This window comes from Orbicella faveolata, unplaced genomic scaffold (assembly GCF_042242905.1).
Source record: "Orbicella faveolata isolate gen_17 unplaced genomic scaffold, um_ofav_v1 contig_46, whole genome shotgun sequence".
Taxonomy (NCBI): Eukaryota; Metazoa; Cnidaria; class Anthozoa; order Scleractinia; family Merulinidae; genus Orbicella; species Orbicella faveolata.
In genome coordinates this window covers 20,052,109-20,057,500 of record NW_028301576.1, presented here as the reverse complement: position 1 = coordinate 20,057,500, position 5,392 = coordinate 20,052,109, and the positions used below count along the sequence as shown (strand labels likewise).

General features: G+C 40.7%; 1 protein-coding gene across 1 annotated transcript in view; it reads right to left on the bottom strand.

Moving 5' to 3' along the window:
- Positions 1 to 2,812, bottom strand: part of LOC149098797 (uncharacterized) — a 7,847-nt gene extending 5,035 nt beyond the window's left edge. The window contains exon 1 of the mRNA XM_089278782.1: positions 2,720 to 2,812. The gene's annotated coding sequence lies outside the window, so the exon portion shown is untranslated. The remainder of the gene's footprint in view (positions 1 to 2,719) is intronic.
- Between the last annotated feature and the right edge of the window lie 2,580 nt (positions 2,813 to 5,392).

The window sequence follows — 5,392 nt, the reverse complement described above, 5'->3', positions numbered from 1 at the left end:
CAATTGCAGATACGTAGGTATGCTATGCTTTTTGTCTAATGAAAACGAGGAAGCAAGTCCCTTCAGCCAACAGAATTGAGATCAAAGCTACTATTCTTAGTGATGTTTACAAAAAATACTTAGTTTCAGTTTTACTCTGGTTTACTTGTGGTTAGGTTTCTTTGCTTTGTTATGCACTAATCAATTGAAACCCTAGCTCCCTAATCCCTCTACCTCTGGGACAGGGCAGGGAATTTAACTTGTATGTAGCGTTAATAAAAAGAGTTTCTTTTAAAATTTTAAAGGCATTTTGCCCAGTCATCAGGGACACATTTGTTGTTAGCACCCCAAGATCTGCTGCTTTTTTGTCCTTTTAACACAGTTTCTAAAGTGGTTAGTGTAAAATGCAGACTGTGAACTGCAGACTGTGAACTGCAGACTCTGACTGTGAACTGCAGACTGTGAACTGTGGACTTTGACTGCGAACTGCAGACTGGGGGTAAAATTCAGACTGCAGACTTTTTAACTGAATCATGTTATCATTTCCATGATTGAGAGTTACACTGGGAGTGTTATACAGGTTAACTGGAGCACTAGATTCATACTAACTGTAATGCAGACTTTCACACCGATTAGCCGAAATAACCCCTAGGTTAGTCTGTTAATGGTTAGCCTTGGTTAGAAAGAACAAGATATACACTTAAGTTTCCAGTCTACAGTCTCCATTCTACCCTTGGTCTGCATTTTACTCCTGGTCTGCAATCTGCAGTCCGCAGTGTGCGTTTTACACTGACCACTTTCTGAAATAGTAATATATAAGACAGATTAGATTGTCATGCACACAATTTACAATGTCAATCAATCAGTCAGTCGCATACACCTAATATTTAAAATGCAAATTAATATAACATTATGTTGAGTTATTGCAATAAAGAGAATTTTTACAGCTGACTAGTGTCATTGAATAGTAAAAACCGTGGGTGCTTTCTATTATGCAAAACCGACTGGTCAGAGATCAGCGGGCATACCTGAGGAAAATGGAACAGCATTTTTCAATTAAACCGGGCCAACCAATAGGAATGGCTCTTGCCATTTTGATTCCTTTTCCGAATTCCCTAAAATTAGGGCAAAGAACTGGTTTGTCAAAAAATGGAATGGTGAATTTCGGTCGGAATAGGCCAACCAAAATAAAGTGGACCACCTCAAGAGGTGATCCGCAATATTCCAGTTGGAAGAAACTGAAACAGACCTTTCCATTTGAATTCTGACCGAAATGTTTGAAATCTTTGGCACAATTAAAAGCACCCAGTGTTCACTTTTAACATAGGAAAGTGTTATACTTTGATTGAACACCATCTTGCTTTTTTTGGGGGGGGGGGGGTGGGGGAGGGGAAGGGGACAAACACAGCAAAAATTGCATTGAATGTATGGGAAAGTTTGATGCCTAATAATTTGAGAGGAATTTGAGAGGTCTGCGATCTTAGGTCTTCGTTTTTGGGGTCGTCATTTTTGTTACTACCCAGTACAGGGAGGCTATGCCCAAAAGGGTTACGTTTTTCAGCCTTCAGGTATATGAGAGGGTGGGGTTTGACAAGTTGAGGTATATGAAAGGGTAGACAAATCTGTCATTTAGATGTAATGCAAATAGGAAAGGAACAAGTGAAACCTGTATTTTGGTTAACATTTCTTCTGGTGGTGCTTGACGTTCTCCAGTAGTATTGTCTATCAACTTCATTCAAAGGGTTTAGAAAAGGATAACTTTTTTTTTAATACAAGGTATATGAGAGGGATGCCTTTTCTGTCAAAATGGTGTACAAAATGATAAGGGGTTGGAACTCGGGGCAGAGTCTCCCCATACAAAACTGATCATGTGTACTAAAGGTATCCACGGTTGAGTGTCGAATGATACCCTCGATCAACCCTCGATCGATACTCGATCAACACTCCATCAGCACCTTAGTTGACACACTTGATGGACAACGGTTGAGAGTCAACTAATTTTCAACCGATTCACATGCATTGGTCGACACTCCGCTGACTATCGACTGACCGTTGATCAAGTGTTGATAGTATCAACTGAAAACCAGGTCATGTCGATGGAGCATTGATTGAGATGTTGATCAAGGGAATCGATTGAGAGTATTGATCAACACTCGACCGCGGATGCCTTTAGTACACATATGATCCTGTAAAACTTTGTGGAGTACTTCTGGCATTTTCCTCATACATTATTAATATATTATACATTTACTGTCATTTTCGCTGTGTTTGCACCCCAAATAAGATAGCTAGCGACAGAAACCCTGAAGAGGTCTTTTGTTTTCTTATTTTCATCACAGGTCATCCCCTTTCAAAGCTATCTTCTGTTGTACCTCGAAGAGTAGCTTACAAGTTTTATGAAAATAACTTATTAATGAAAGCAATTCAAATAAAGATTATTGAGGCGAATGACACGTGGTTTGAAATGGAAAAAAATTATGCGCAGACTGAAGAGCGGCAGCGTGGCTGAGTGGTTAGGGCAGGACACTTAAATGACCGTAGCTTTTTCCGCCCTGGTTTTTATAGGGCGTCGGACTTGAAGTCGCGGGTTCAAGTCCCGCTCTGACCACAAGCCGATTCTCCTTCATAGACCCTAGTTCAACTCCTGGGTCATGCTTGTAAACAGCCAAATGGTCTGCCTTTTTTGACCTTGTAATGTTCATTTACATAGACATTTAAAAGAGGTTTATTTGGGACTTACCTCACAATCGCTGCGAAAGCAAAGGTCTCAGAATCATTCTCTGGGTGGTTCTTGATGTAGGCGGTGTAGGCATCTAGAGGACCTCTCGTTTCCAGTTCCGCTCCATGGAATCTGAAGGAAACGGAAATCCAGAAACCGAAATCCGGAAACGGAAATCCGAAAACGAAAAGCTCGAAGCGAAAATCTGGAATCCGGAAGCCGGTAACGAGTATCTAGAATCCGGATCCACTCCCTTGCGTGCCAAAGCGAAAAGCAAGAAAGCGGCGCTTGAGTGGGAAACCCAGACACCAGAGCCTGCACGCAGGCTATGGGTAACTATTACAAGTCTTTATCCGCCCAAAAAATCACTAACCCTGACTTAATAGTGATTTATACAATGGATAACTTTATCCACCTTTTGAACAACTGGGCAAGATGTATAGCTAGGGGTTGTTTAAAACAAGTCAATTCTTTACGGTTGAAGTAAAGCAACCCGGCGTCATATGTGGGTTGAGTTTGTTGTTGGTTCTCTTCTCTGCTCCGAGAGGTTTTTCTCCGGGTACTCCGGTTTTCCCCTCTCCTCAAAAACCAACATTTCTCAAATTCTAATTCGATCTTTGAATGCATGGACATTTCTGAACGAGTTCTGTGAACTCCTTGGTGCTCCGTGGGTAAACAAATTACATTTACATTTACATTGTTTTTTTTATTTACATTTACATTTACATTTACATTTTTTTACAAAATAATTTTTCCCCTATATTTATTTAAAGGACATTCCAGATTTCGTATTCCAGATTCCGAATTTCGGATTCGGGATTCCAGATTCCACATATCGGATCCCAGATTTCCGTACCCAGCAAAAATACGTGTCACAGTGATTGGGTATCCCCGTGTTTTGGGTACCCCCGTACCCAAATCCTTCATGTTTTGGGTACCCAAAACACTGAGAGCGTTAAATACTACAGACTGGGGCAATGAAATCATCCATAATTCTGCTGAAAAACCATTTATCTTGTTACGAAGCTTTGTCTCAATAAATTAAAACTTTCTTAATCTTCATATAAACATATAAAGTTGGTGAAAATAGTCCAAATTTTTTAACAGACTGTCTGATCCGAGGCCGCAGTAATATAACGACATACAAAACACATTCACGAGCCAAAGTTCCTGTAATGAACGTGCGCTTGGTGCCTATCGATGACCCTTGAAATGCACGTCATTTTAAACAAGAAAGGCGCATTCGAAACCTCGGACTACTGTCACGCAATACGCAGGTCTCAAGCTGTGACTGACCTCTGTATACGGTTGCCTGTCTGAAATAAACTTTGTCTTAGACTTATTTCTTTGTCACTCTTTCCTTGACCATCCCTCCTATTAAATTTTGCCATTAAAGCAGTTTTTTGTTATGAGATATCTGTAAAAAATGGATAATAAAGTAGACAAGACTTATTCCTTTGAACACTGCGGGAAAGTGCATGGGATACCCAAATCCCTAGTGATATGGGTATCCCCTTCCAATATGTTTGGTTGTTATCGTTTCTTTAATTCAGGGTAGCCAAATCGACCGAAGTTAAAAAGGCAAAGCTAACTTACAAAGACGCAAGTCATTCCAATGCGTAAAGGACTTAGAAATGCTGAAATGTAAAGGGGTACCCAAATCCCTAGTGATATGGGTATCCCCCTCTAGAGTGTTTGTTTGTTGTCGTTTCTTTAGTTCAAGGTAGCGAAATCAACCGAGGATTAAAAGGCAAAGCAAACCTTTTTACCTTCTCTCGATTTGGCTAACTTGAACTAAAGAAACGATAACCAAACATATTGGAAGGGGATACCCATATCACTAGGGATTTGGGTATCCCCAACATTTTGGCATTTCTAGTCCTCTCCTCATTGGAATAACTTTCGTCTTTGTAAGTTTGCTTTTCCTTTTAACCTTCGGTCCATTTGGCTACCCTGGATTAAAGAAACGAGGACAAACAAACTCTCTGGAAGGGGATACCCATATCACTAGGGATTTGGGTATCCCCTACAGTTTGGCATTTCCATAGTCCTTTCCTCCCTTGAAATTGCCTTTCCTCTTGGTAAGTTTGCTTTGCCTTTTTATCTTCGGTAGATTTGGCTGCCGGGCCCGGCTGAATTAAAGAAACGATAACAAGCAAGCATATTGGAAGGGGATACCCATTAGATCAATTGGGATTTGGTTATCCTGCGTCTATTTGTTTCTTATCCAAAGATTAGCCTTGCCTACTTCATTTAGATTTATTTTGGTTTTGTCTCCGAAACAAAAAACTCCTTTAATCGCAAAGAGAACTGTTCGCCGGCAAAATCTACTAGGAGGGATGGTCAGGAAAGAGCGACACACAAGGCTAAGACAAAGTTTATTTGACTGGCAGCATACACAGAGGTCAATCACAGCTTGAGACCTGCATATTGCGTGACGGCCGCATCTGGGTGGGTTCGTTCGTATATTGATTAAATTCAATCACCGCACTATCCGAGGTTTAAAAAGCGCCTTTCTCGTTTAAAATAACGTGCATTTCAAGGTTTATTGATAGGCAACAAGCGCATGTTTATACAAAGATCTTTTCGCACGTGCACTCCCTAAAAGATACTTTGACAGCTAAAAATAGTGGCATTTCGTCATGAGCAACCCAAGTGAGACCACAGTTCCCCACCTCCCCCCGGGGAATCCAA